This window comes from Tursiops truncatus, chromosome 4 (assembly GCF_011762595.2).
Source record: "Tursiops truncatus isolate mTurTru1 chromosome 4, mTurTru1.mat.Y, whole genome shotgun sequence".
Lineage (NCBI taxonomy): Eukaryota > Metazoa > Chordata > Mammalia > Artiodactyla > Delphinidae > Tursiops > Tursiops truncatus.
Window position 1 is genome coordinate 44,206,797 of NC_047037.1, and position 13,804 is coordinate 44,220,600.

At 35.2% G+C, this 13,804-nt stretch overlaps 1 protein-coding gene across 1 annotated transcript in view; it reads right to left on the reverse strand.

Annotated features, from left to right (window-relative positions):
* Positions 1 to 13,804, reverse strand: part of BCHE (butyrylcholinesterase) — an 89,038-nt gene that overhangs the window by 44,870 nt on the left and 30,364 nt on the right. The gene's annotated exons all lie outside the window — the stretch shown is intronic.

The window sequence follows — 13,804 nt, forward strand, 5'->3', positions numbered from 1 at the left end:
TTCATACTTCTAAACATTATCATCCCAACTCTTTTTTGGAAAGTACATTCTTTTGGACATTCATGTACCAGTAATTTATATTATCCATACAATGGTGACAGTGTTATACATGAGATAGCTTTTTTTTCTTTTTGCGGTACGCAGGGCTTTCACTGTTGTGGCCTCTCCCGTTGCGGAGCACAGGCTCTGGACGCGCAGGCTCAGTGGCCATGGCTCACGGGCCTAGCCGCTCCGCGGCATGTGGGATCCGCCCGGACCGGGGCACGAACCCGTGTCCCCTGCATCGGCAGGCGGACTCTCAACCACTGTGCCACCAGGGAAGCCCATGAGATAGCTTTTAATTTAAATGTATATTTATTTTATGCTGTGTCTCTTTTGCTACTACCATCATTTCCTCTTACATTTTTAACGTTTTTTGTTGGTATAGTTTGAAAAGAAGTATTTTAGGTGTTTCTGCTTCCTATGCTGTAAATCAGTGATTCTCGAAAGGAAGGGAAATAAGAGTAAAAGAAAATGGTGATGATTAGGAGACACATCCATTTAGGGGTCTACCAGACTTATTTGCAGAACTTTTTAAAATTGCACATACCTACCTGGAAACTTTGATGAAGATGTATGTCTTATTCTCTACCTTTAAAATCACTGTCATTGTGACTCAATATTCCAAAGGCAAGTAAGACCTTGTTATTCAAAGGTTTGTAATTAGTAAATACAGAAAACAAATTGCCATTCAGATTCTGGGTTCCCCGGGTGTAACTTTTTGTAAGGTTCATTCCCCAGGCTCAAATTTTCTTTGTGACTCTCTCCACTCCTTTAATGAACTTATCCACTCTCGTTTTAATTATTCTTGTCTATGGTGAACTTGCCTGCCTCTCTCCACATTCTTATCCACAGCACCTTGCTGGACCCTAGAGATAAAATCCCAGTCACTTGTATATATACCTATGTTTAGCATTCTGCTTCCCTGTTCAACTCAGTGAGACCACACTATATTTAACCTCCACAAAAGTGCACACTTCTGTGTTCTCCCATTCAATGGATACCCTCAACCTGCTCCCAGTATCACATTACATCCTGAAGGGATGCATGATATTTGATTTATAATCACAGGGCTTGTGCTCAGACTCTAATACTAAAAATAGGGTAAACTTGCATGAAGTTATTCAACTTCTCAGGGACTATTTATCCATACATTTTTACTCGATTGTATCAAGGAGACCAAAGTGACTGGAGTATAGTGAGCAGGGAGATAATTTTAGCAGAAGTAGGCAAAGAACATGTCATATAAATTCTTTTAGATAATGATAAAATTTGGATTTTATTCTAGATAAACTAAGAAATCACTGGAGAGTTATTATCTCAGCAGTGATAAGATCTGGCTTACATCTTGAAAAATTAATTTCAACCATAGTGCGGATAATAAACTACAGAGAGACAATCGTGGAACCAGGGAGACTGGCTATTGTAGTAAACTAGAAGATACCTTCCTGGCATAGATTAGGTTTGTAACTGAGGATAGTAAGATCTGTTATTTTTTGAAATATTTTGAAGTTTGAGCTACTAGAATTTGCTGATATGATATGGAGGGAGTAAGGATGCAAAGATAACAAAGATTTGGGTTTTGAGAAACTTGTACATATAGGGGATATTTACAGAGATATAAAAAAATTCATGAGTATATATATGGTGTTTAACATTATAGAAATAAGATGAGATTACTTAGGGAAGCATATAGGAAAACAGAAGGGAAGAGATCTAAAACCTAAGCTCTGGAAAGCTTTAGATGTAGGGAAGATAAGAATAATTCACTTAATTATTTATCTATTCACTTTACTGAGTAATTATTCATTGACTATCTATTATGTGCCTAACAATGTTGTAGGTACTGGATAATAAAGCTCTGAACAAAATAAACAAAACCCCTTTTTCTTCTGGAGCTTATATTTTGGTGAGAGAGAGAGAGAGACGATGTATAATATCAACCAGTTAAATACTACATGCTTAGGGGACAAAAGAAGCAGAGAAGGAAAATGTTTAGCATGTAGAAAGCTGAAAATGTAATAAGGTGACCAGGAAAGTCTTTACCAAGAAGGTGATTTTGGATCGACCTGAAGAAAATGAAAGATATATTCATGTACTAATCTAGAGAAGGAGGCAAAGAAACCAGTGAAAGAGACTCAGTGCAAAAGTTCTGACTATGCTTAGTATAGGAGTGTGCCAGTAAGTTCAAGAAACAGCAGGGAAACCAGTGTGACTGGTGTGGAACGGAGGCGGTTAAGGCAGAGGAGATGAAGTCAGAGAAGAGATTGTTTAAGGGGTCTATAAATCATTGTAAAAGATTTCATTTTACTCTGAGTGAGATGAAAGCAAATGAAGGCTTCTTAACAAAGAAATGACATGACCTGACAAACTTAATACTTCCTTTTGGCTGCTGTGTTGAGAACAGATGGAAGTTGAACAAACACAGAAAATAGACACCAGACAGGAGCCTAGTGCAAAAATACATGTGGGAGATGATGTTGGTTGGAACCTAAGAAGTCGCAGTGGAAGTGGCCAAAACTGGTTAAATTCTGGGTATTTTCCAACTTATTCTATTTATTTGTTCGTTTTATGCTATAGTGTAGGCATCACATTCTTCACCTAAGGAATTCAGTATGCATCTTCCTCCTCTCAAATAAGGCATATTCCTAATTATCCAAAATAACATCATCCTTAACAAATTAAACAATGATTTCTTAACATCACCTAATGCCCAGACTATATTTATGATTATTTTAAATAAAAGATACATAATGAATATTAACAATTATAAGCGAAGTGTACTCTTGAAGAGATTTCTTTTTTTTAATTTAATTTTTTTATACAGCAGGTTCTTATTAGTTATCCATCTTATACATATCAGTGTATACATGTCAATCCCAATCTCCCAATTCATCACACCACCACCCCCCATGCCGTTTTCTTCCTCGGTGTCCATACATTTGTTCTCTACATCTGTGTCTCAATTTCTCTCCTACAAACCAGTTCATCTGTACCATTTTTCTAGGTTCCACATATATGCGTTAATATATGATATTGGTTTTTCTCTTTCTTACTTCACTCTGTATGACAGTCTCTAGATCCATCCACGTCTCTACAAATAACCCAATTTCCTTCCTTCTTATGACTGAGTAATATTCTATTGTATATATGTACCATATCTTCTTTATCTATTCATCAGTCGATGGGCATTTAGGTTGTTTCCATGACCTGGATATTGTAAATAGTGCCACAATGAACATTGGGGTGCATATGTCTTTTTGAATTATGGTTTTCTCTGGGTATATGCCAAGTAGTGGCACTGCTGGGTCATATAGCAATTCTATTTTTAGTTTTTTAAGGAACCTCCATACTGTTCTCCATAGTGGCTATATCAATTTACATTCCCATGAACAGTGCAAGAGGGTTCCATTTTCTCCACACCCTCTCCAGCATTTATTGTTTGTAGATTTTCTGATGATGCCCATTCTAACTGGTGTGAGGTGATACCTCATGGTAGTTTTGATTTGCATTTCTCTAATAATTAGTGATGTTGAGCAGCTTTGCATGTGCTTTTTGGTCATTTGTATGTCTTCTTTGGAGAAATGGTTATTCAGGTCTTCTACCCATTTTAGATTGGGTTGTTTGTTTTTTGATATTGAGCTGCATGAGCTGCTTGTATATTTTAAAGATTAATCCTTTGTCCGTTGATTCATTTGCAAATATTTTCTCTCATTCTGAGGGTTGTCTTTTGGTCTTGTTTGTAGATTCCTTTCCTTTGCAAAAGATTTTAAGTTTCATTAGGTCCCATTTGTTTATTTTAGTTTTTATTTCCATTACTCTAGGAGGTGGATCAAATAAGATCTTGCTGTGATTTATGTCAAAGAGTATTCTTCCTATGTTTTCCTCTAAGAGTTTTATGGTGTCCGGTCTTACATTTAGATCTCTAATTCATTTTGAGCTTATTTTTGTGTATGGTGCTAGGGAGTGTTCTAATTTCATTCTGTCCAGTTTTCCCAGAACAACTTATTGAAGAGGCTGTCTTTTCTCCATTGTATATCCTTTGCTTTCTTTGTCATAGATTCGTTGACCAAAGGTGCGTGGGTTTACCTCTGGGCTTTCTATGCTGTTCTATTGATCTATATCTCTGTTTTTGTGCCAGTACCATATTGCCTTGATTACTGTAGCTTTGTAATATAGTATGAAGTCAGGGAGTCTGATTCCTCCAACTCCATTTTTTTTCCCTCAAGACTGCTTTTGCTATTCGGGGTCTTTTGTGTCTCCATACAAATTTTAAGATTTTTTTGTTGTAGTTCTGTAAAAAGTGCCATTGGTAATTTCAGAGGGATTGCATTGAATATGTAGATTGCTTTGGGTAGTATAGTCATTTTCACAATGTTGATTCTTCCAATCAAAGAACATGGTATATCTCTCCATCGGTTTGTATCATCTTTAATTTCTTTTGTCCGTGTCTTATAGTTTTTGCATACAGGTCTTTTGTCTCCCTAGGTAGATTTATTCTTAAGTATTTTATTCTTTTTGTTGCAGTGATAAATGGGAGTGTTTCCTTAATTTCTCTTTCAGATTTTTCATCATTAGTGTATAGAAATGCAAGAGATTTCTGTGCATTAATTTTGTATCCTGCAACTTTACCAAATTCATTGATCAGCTCTAGTAGTTTTCTGGTGACATCTTTACGATTCTCTATGTATAGGCATCATGTCATCTGCAAACAGTGACAATTTTGCTTATTCTTTTCCAATTTGTATTCCTTTTTATTACTTTTACTTCTCTGATTGCCATGGCTAGGACTTCCAAAACTATGTTGCATAATAGTGGTGAAAGTGGGCAACCTTGTCTTATTCCTGATCTTAGAGGAAATGCTTTCAGTTTTTCAACATTAAGAATGATTTTTTCTGTGGGTTTGTCATATATGGCCTTTATTATGTTGAGGTAGGTTCCCTCTAAGCTCACTTTCTGGAGAGTTTTTATCATAAAAGGGTGTTGGATTTTTTCAAAAGATTTTTCTACATCTATTGAGATGATCATATGGTTTTAAGCCTTCAATTTGTTAATATGGTCTATCACATTGATTGATTTGCATATATTGAAGAATCCTTGCATCCTTGTGATAAATCCCACTTGATCATGGTGTATGATCCTTTTAATGTGTTGTTGGATTCGGTTTGCTAGTATTTGGTTGAGGATTTTTGCATCTATATTCATCAGTGATATTGGTCTGTAATTTTCTTTCTTCGTAGTATCTTTGTCTGGATTTGGTATCAGGGTGCTGGTGGCCTCATAGAATGAGTTGAGGAGTGTTCCTTCCTCTGCAATTTATTGGAAGAGTTTGAGCAGGATGGGTGCTAGCTCTTTTCTAAATGTTTTATAGAAATCACCTGTGAAGCCATCTGGTCCTGGACTTTTGTTTGTTGGAAGGTTTTTAATCACAGTTTCAATTTCATTACTTGTGATTGGTCTGTTCATATTTTCTATTTCTTCCTGGTTCAGTCTTGGAAGTTTATACCTTTCTAAGAATTTGTCCATTTTATAGGTATAGAGTTGCTTGTAGTAGTCTCTTAGGATGCTTGGTATTTCTGCGGTGTCTGTTGTAACTTCCCCTTTTTCATTTGTAGTTTTATTGATTTGAGTCCTCTCCCTCTTTTTCTTGATGAGTCTGGCTAAAGGTTTATCAATTTTTTCATCTCAAAGAACCAGCTTTTAGATTTACTGATCTTTGCTATTGTTTTCTTGGTTTCTATTTCATTTATTTCTGCTCTGATCTTTATGATTTCTTTCCTTCTACTAACTTTGGGTTTTGTTTGTTCTTCTTTCTCTAGTTCCTTTAGGTGTAAGGTTAAATTGTTCATTTGAGGGTTTTCATGTTTCTTAAGGTAGGCTTGTATTATTATAAACTTCCCTCTTAGAACTGCTTTTGCTGCATCACATAGGTTTTGGATCATTGTGTTTTCATTGTCATTTGTCTCTAGATATTTTTTGATTTCCTCTTTGATTTCTTCAGTGATATATTGGTTATTTAGTAATGTATTGGTTAGCCTCCATGTGTTTGTGTTTTTTACATTTTTTCCCTTTAATTTATTTCTAATCTCATAGCATTGTGGTTAGAAAAGATGCTTGATATGATTTCAATTTTCTTAAATTTACTGAGGCTTGATTTGTGACCCAAGATGTGATCTATCCTGGAGAATGTTCTGAGTGCACTTGAGAAGAAAGTTTAATCTGCTGGTTTTGGATGGAATGTCCTATAAATATCAATTAAATCTACCTGGTCTATTGTGTCATTTAAAGCTTGTGTTTCCTTAATAATTTTCTGTTTGGATGATCTGTCCATTGGTGTAAGTGAGGTGTTAAAGTCCCTCACTAATATTGTGTTACTGTTGATTTCCTCTTTTATAGCTGTTAGCAGTTGCCTTATGTATTGAGGTGCTCCTATGTTGGGAGCATATATATTTATAATTGTAATATCTTCTTCTTGGAATGATCCCTTGATCATTATGTAGTGTCCTTCCTTGTTTCTTGTAACATCCTTCATCTTAAAGTCTATTTGATCTGACATGAGTATTGCTACTCCAGCTTTCTTTTGGTTTCCATTTGCCTGGAATATCTTTTTCCATCCCCTCCCTTTCAGTATGGATGTGTCCCTAGGTCTGAAGTGGGTCTCTTGTAGACAGCATATATATGGGTCTTGTTTTTGCATCCATTCAATGAGCCTGTTTCTTTTGGTTGGAGCATTTAATGCATTCACGTTTAAGGTACTTATCGCCATGTATGTTCCTATTACCATTTTCTTAATTGTTTTGGGTTTGTTTTTGTAGGTCTTTTTCTTCTCTTTTGTTTACCACTTAGAGAAGTTCCTTTATCATTTGTTGTAGAGCTGGTTTGGCCGTGCTGAATTCTCTTAGCTTTTGCTTGTCTGTAAAGCTTTTGATTTCTTCATCAAATCTGAATGAGATCCTTGCTGGTTAGAGTAATGTTGGTTGTAGGTTCTTCCCTTTCATCATTTTAAATATGTCATGCCACTCCCTTCTGGCTTGTAGAGTTTCTGCTGAGAAATCAGCTGTTAACCTTATGGGAGTTCCCTTGTATGTTATTTGTCATTTTTCCCTGGCTGCTTTCAGTAATTTTTCTTTGTCTTTAATTTTTGTCAATCTGATTACTCTGTGTCTCAGTGTGTTTCTCCTTGGGTTTATCCTCCCTGGGACTCTCTGCACTTTCTGGACTTGGGTGGCTATTCCTTTCCCATGTTAAGGAAGTTTTCGACTATAATCTCTTCAAATATTTTCTCGAGTCCTTTCTCTCTCTCTTCTCCTTCTGAGACCCCTAAAATGCGAATATTGTTACGTTTAATGTTGTCCCAGAGATCTCCTAGGCTGTCTTCATTTCTTTTCATTATTTTTTCTTTATTTTGTTCCGCAGCAGTGAATTCCACCATTCTGTCTTCCAGGTCACCTATCCATTCTTCTGCCTCAGTTATTCTGCTATTGATTCCTTCTAATGTATTTTTCATTTCAGTTATTGTATTGTTCATCTTTGTTTATTTCTTCTTTAATTCTTCTTGGTCTTTGTTGAACATTTCTTGCCTCTTCTCGATCATGCCTCCATTCTTTTTCCAAGGTCCTGGATCATCTTCACTATCATTATTCTGAATTCTTTTTCTGGAAGTTTGCCTATCTCCACTTTTTCTGGTTTTTTTTCTGGGGTTTTATCTTGTTACTTCATCTTGTATATAGCCTTCTGCCTTTTCGTCTTGTCTGTCTTTCTGTGAATGTGGTTTTCATTTCGTAGGCTGCAGGATTGTAGTTATTCTTGCTTTTGCTGTCCGTCCTCTGGTCTCTGGTGGATGAGGCTATCTAAGAGGCTTGAGCAAGTTTCCTGATGGGAGGGACTGGTGGTGGGTAGAGCCAGCTGTTGCTCTGGTGGGCAGAGCTCAGTAAAACTTTTTTGCACTTGTCTGCTGATGGGTGTGACTGGTTTCCCTCCCTGTTAGTTTTTTGGCCTGAGGTGACCCAATACTGGAGCCTACCCGGGCTCTTTAGTGGGGCTAATATCAGACTCTGGGGGGGCTCATGCCAAAGAGTACTTCCCAAAATTTCTGCTGCCAGTGTCCTTGTCCTCACGGTGAGATACAGCCACCTCCCATCTCTGCAGGAGACCCTCCAACACTAGCAGGTAGGTCTGGTTCAGTCTCCTATGGGGTCACTCCTCCTTCCCTTGGGTCCTGATGTGCACACTACTTTGTGTGTGCCCTCCAAGAGTGGAGTCTTTGTTTCCCTCAGTCCTGTCGAAGTCCTGCAATCACATCCCACTAGCCTTCAAAGTCTGATTCTCTAGGAATTCCTCCTCCTGTTGCCAGAACCCCAGGTTGGGAAGCCTGACATGGGGCTCAGAACCTTCACCCCAGTGGGTGGACTTCTGTGGTATAAGTGTTCTCCAGTTTGTGAGTCACCCACCCAGCAGTTATGTGATTTGATTTTATTGTGATTGCACCCCTCCTACCATCTCATTATGGCTTGTCCTTTGTCTTTGGATGTGGGGTATCTTTTTTGGTGTGTTCCAGTGTCTCCCTGTCGATGATTTTTCAGCAGTTAGTTTTGATTCTGGTGTTCTTGCAAAAGGGAGTGAGAGCACGTCCTTCTACTCTGCCATCTTGAACCAATCTCCTTGAAGAGAATTCTGATTTGTTACTTTTTTGAAGGTCAAGTTGACAGAATTTACTGATGAACTGGTTGTGACGAATGATAAAAAGAGAGACAGCAACACTGATGTTGAAGTTTGGAGCATAAGCAAGTGGAAGAATGGAGTTGTTTTTAACTGAAATGGGAAAGAAAGTCTGTGAGGAAAATATTAAAAACCAATTATGGCTATAAATGTTTGTGATAGTAGATATCTAAGTGGATGTGTACATTAAGTCCAGGGTTTCAGGGAGAGATCTGGGCTGCAGATATAACTTTGGAAGTCATCAACATGTTGATGGTAGTTAAAAGTGTGAAACTAGGTTGGATCCCCTATAGAATAAATATATAGAGAAAATAGAACATGTCCAAGAACTGAGTTTTGGAACACTGAATCATTTAGAGATGAGAAGAGGAAATACCAAAGGAGGCTAAAATAGCAGTTTTGGAAAAGTTAGACAAAACCTGGTGATTTCTGGGTTCCCAAGACCTAACTGAAGATGTTTCAAGGAAGAGAGGATGCAAAATATGTTGAACATTGATGACAGGTTAAATAAGAAGATTGAGAAATGATTATATGACTTAGCAATGTGGAAGTAACTGCCAACCATTATGAGAGTGATCAACATGAGGTGACTGGGATAGTGAAATAGTGTAAATATAGAATGAGAGGATAGAAGTAAGTAATTGGTAGCATAACTCATTTAGAGGGTTTTGTTGTCAAGAGAATAGGAACGCGAGGAAGTAGCTATTGAACAATGCATGGTCTTTTTTAAAGATTAGAGGTACTACTATATATTAGTAAACTAATGGGAATGATTCAGTAGAGAGGAAAAAATGATGATGAAAGACAAAAGAAAAATAAATTTAAAAGCTGAGTTCTTGCATAATCATGCATGGGCTCTGCATAATCCCACCCATGGTTAGAGATGAGAGACAAAATATACACTGTAGAAGGAGGGAGGTAAAGTAGTTAGGTGTGGATTTTGATAGGTTGATTGGTGAGCTGATTGAGTCTGGGATTTTTTTTTTCAATGTAAAATGAAAGTTTATAACAGAAAGTGTGTCTGGAGGAGGAATTTTTAAGCTTTGAAGAGAGAGAAGATATAAATGTTATTTAGAAAAGTTGGGGAAATGAATTGGTGAGGAACACAACACTGGGCAACATTAAAGACCTTGAGGATAAGGTCTTGAATTCATTAGTAAGATGTGTGTGTGTGCGTGTGTGAGAGAGAGAGAGAGAGATAAAGATTGATAGAAAGAAGTCAAAACGTTGGATAGATTATTAGTATGAACACTAAAATAATTAAAAGTGCTTATATGATTTATGGTAGAGAGAAGAAAAGTAAGCTAGATGCTAAAAATTTCTATAAAATTTCAATAAAATTCATTTCATTGAGTGAATAGGATTCACCAGGATTTAAGCAGATGACTATAGCAAAAATGGAGAGTGGATAGCATAGTCTGATGTAGTCTGACACAATCTGCTTCACGTGAACTGAAATATTCTGAGGGAGAAGGGAGGAACAATGTTTTCAAAATGGTAACCACTACTCAAATAAATAAATAAATTATACATATATATATATATATATATATATATATATATATATATATATATACACACACACACACAAATCTATGGTACAAGAATAGTGAAATAAAAACAGCCATCAGTTTAATGGACTGAAGGTGAAATAGAATCTTTAGGATCAGCCATACATCACTTAAAGTCAGAGTTAAGGAAATATTCAGAAGTTGAAACTGTTGTGGTCAGATTTGAATCTCAGAAGGAACAGTTGATGGGGTTTGGAGGTTTGAAAAAGGTAGTAATGTGATTAGTATCTTTTTTCAGTATAGATATTATCAAAACTTTAGACAAACTATGATCTATCATATTTTTCTAAAGAAGTTATTACTTTTTTTTTTTTGGTTGGTGGAGTGGAGATAGTAAGTCAACTAGTACATAATTTTCATTTCTTCATATTTTTTGAGGTAAATATTACTGAAAAACAAAAAAAGTTATATTAGGTTCCTCACATTAATTAAAATTTTCCAGCATCTGTTTCTTTGAAAAAATAAGTTTAGAACAAAAATCCTGCAGATTAAGGTAAATTATAGTTGAATTACAATGTTTGTCTACCTTTCTGACATCATACAAGATTCTTTTTTTTAAAGAATTTTGTTCCAATTTCTCATGATAAAAGCCATTTTTAAAGTAAAGTAACATTTTTTTTTTTTTGTGGGATCTTCCCAGACCGGGACACGAACCCATTTCCCCTGCATAGGCAGGCAGACTCTCAACCACTGCGCCACCAGGGAAGCCCCAAAGTAAAGTAACATTTTTTAGAAGCTTATTTGTCCAATAACTTTCCTTATTGGAAAGAAAATAGAGTTGAAATTCTCCCTACATGGAGCACAATATTATTTTAATACACTTAAAATAGTTACAGTTGTTTTTAATAACCAGTTAACACTGTAGTGGACACTGAGATACTATTTTAAAAATGATTGAGATCAAAATAGAGAAATTTGATTAGAATCTTAAAAATAAAAAGTGTTTTCCTCACATTGAAATTTTTATGATTAAGGTTTTGTTGAGTTGGATTTCATTAAGAAAAACTGACCACCGAGTAGTATAGTCTTGCTTATTTTAAATATTAAGTATTCTGACACCAGCTATTGGGAAAGAAATGATAGATATGTCAGATACCATTTATGAATTCATAAACACTGAGGAAAAATAGATTTTTAGGAATTTTTTTGAACTTGTCAAATATATATCTAATCTTTGTATATACTAGTTACATACATTATAAGGAAACAATGAAAACAGTTTGCTATTTTTTAAAGTAATTTTTGGTATGTTTAATTTCTAATACTCCAGTGATACTTTATGAAAAAATGCTGCATAATCAATCCACTGTGATAAGATTGTCTTTAGGAAATATCTTTGAATTAAATACCAATTTTGTCTTCTATAAACATAATAAATAAATATTTAATTTTAAAGGCTATGACTATATTGTGGTTACTTTGTTTCTGCTACAACTTAAGAAGGCCGATTTTGAAAGCATTTAGCCTGTTATGAATATTCTTCCAAAATGTTATTTATATCTACAAAACAGAGGTATATACTACAGAAAAATGCTGAATATATTCTTATCTGTGGATAAGTTAAGAAAGTGAAATGTAGGGAAAAAAAATCATCAATTAAGGAGTGGTATATTACAGTTATTTATTCCTTTTGACTTTATATATATTATTTCATCACTAAGAAAGTCAAAGACTATTTTTACCTTTTATATTTAAAGAATAGACAATCCATAAGTATTTCTCAAGATATTATGAAATTATTTCCTTTTATGATAAATGGGTGTCCATAAGATTACATAGTACTTAGCTTATGGAAGACAAAACTGTTATGAACTTTCATTTTTCTATATTTTTGGTAAAAATGTTTATCCTTTATTTTCTGTGGACTATTTTGAAGGTTGGATGGATAACATTAAGCGAATATAAATTAAAATATTGAAGTTCAGGTACAAAAAAAAGCTAAACCCAATTTCCATGTGGTTTCTATTTAAAAATTTTATGAGAGTTTTTCAACTTCTATGATAAGACATCAAACTTTTGCCAAATTTGAATGTTTGTAGGTCTCCTGTGTGACATAACAGCTTAAATACAGGATACTTTTATTTTATTGTTATATAATAACAATTTAGGATGAATGAGTAGATTTAAAGAATTTTTGATATTCAAGATGCATTAAAATATGTTACTTGCCATTATATATGTGTCTATATAATTGTACATGCGTAACTGTTTAGATCCATTGCTCATATTTAGCAAAAGTTTATTAGTGATACCTTAAAACAAGTTTGCGTTGGGTATATTCCCCTCTAACTAATCTCACTCATATTGCTATGCATTTTTATAATCTGAGGATAGCATATTTTCATATTTACAGTACCTTCCAAAGTAGAGTATGTAATATAATAATGTACACAATTTACCTAAGAGAAGTGACATGGTTTTTATGATTAACTTGTAATATTTAGTAAAAGTTGACTTTAGCATGTTTAGTAAAGCATGGCCCTTAATTAAATTTCCTTCACTGCCAAAATTTCAAAAACACGGTGTTGTCTAGATAAGAATTATGTTATTATCATAATTTATTGGAAAATGCCCCTATTTCTTCAGTATTTTATAGAGGTCAGTAGAGTTTTACTCATTCTTAGGAGATTTTTAATGTTTATTATTAGTAGTAATATTAAAAATTGCCATTCTTAATCATGCCTACTATGTGATAAACATTGTATTAGGTAATTTAAATTCATTCTCTATTTTCACACTAATTATAGAATTTGAGATTTATTTTGGCGACAAAAGTAACAAGTTTTAGGTAGGATGTATTCTTGCTAACTGAATTTTTTTTTTTTTTTTGGTACGCGGGCCTCTCACTGTTGTGGCCTCTCCCGCTGCGGAGCACAGGCTCCGGACACGCAGGCTCAGCGGCCATGGCTCACGGGCCCAGCCGCTCCACGACATGTGGGATCTTCCCGGACCGGGGCATGAACCCGTGTCCCCTGCATTGGCAGGCAGACTCTCAACCACTGCGCCACCAGGGAAGCCCGCTAACTGAATTTTTAAAAATATATATTCATTAATGGATGGATGGATAAAGAAGTTGTGGTATATATATATACAATGGGATATTATTCAACCATAAAATAAGAGAAAATACTACCATTTGCAATGATATGGACAGACCCTTAAGGCATTATGCTCAGTGAAATAAGTTAGAGAAAGAAAAATACTGTATATAATCTTGCTTATACATGGAATCCAAAAACAAAAACATACCAAACTCATAGAAAAAGAGAACAGATTTGTGGTTACCAGAGGTGGAGGGTGGGGAGGGGGAATTGGAGGAAGTTGGTCAAAAGGAGCAAACTAGATTAGTACAAGGGATGTAATGTACAACATGATGGCCGCTGTATGATATGTAGGAAAGTTGTTAGGAGAATAGGTACTAAGAGTACTCATTACAAGGAGAAATTTTCCTTTTCTTTTTATTATATCTATATGAG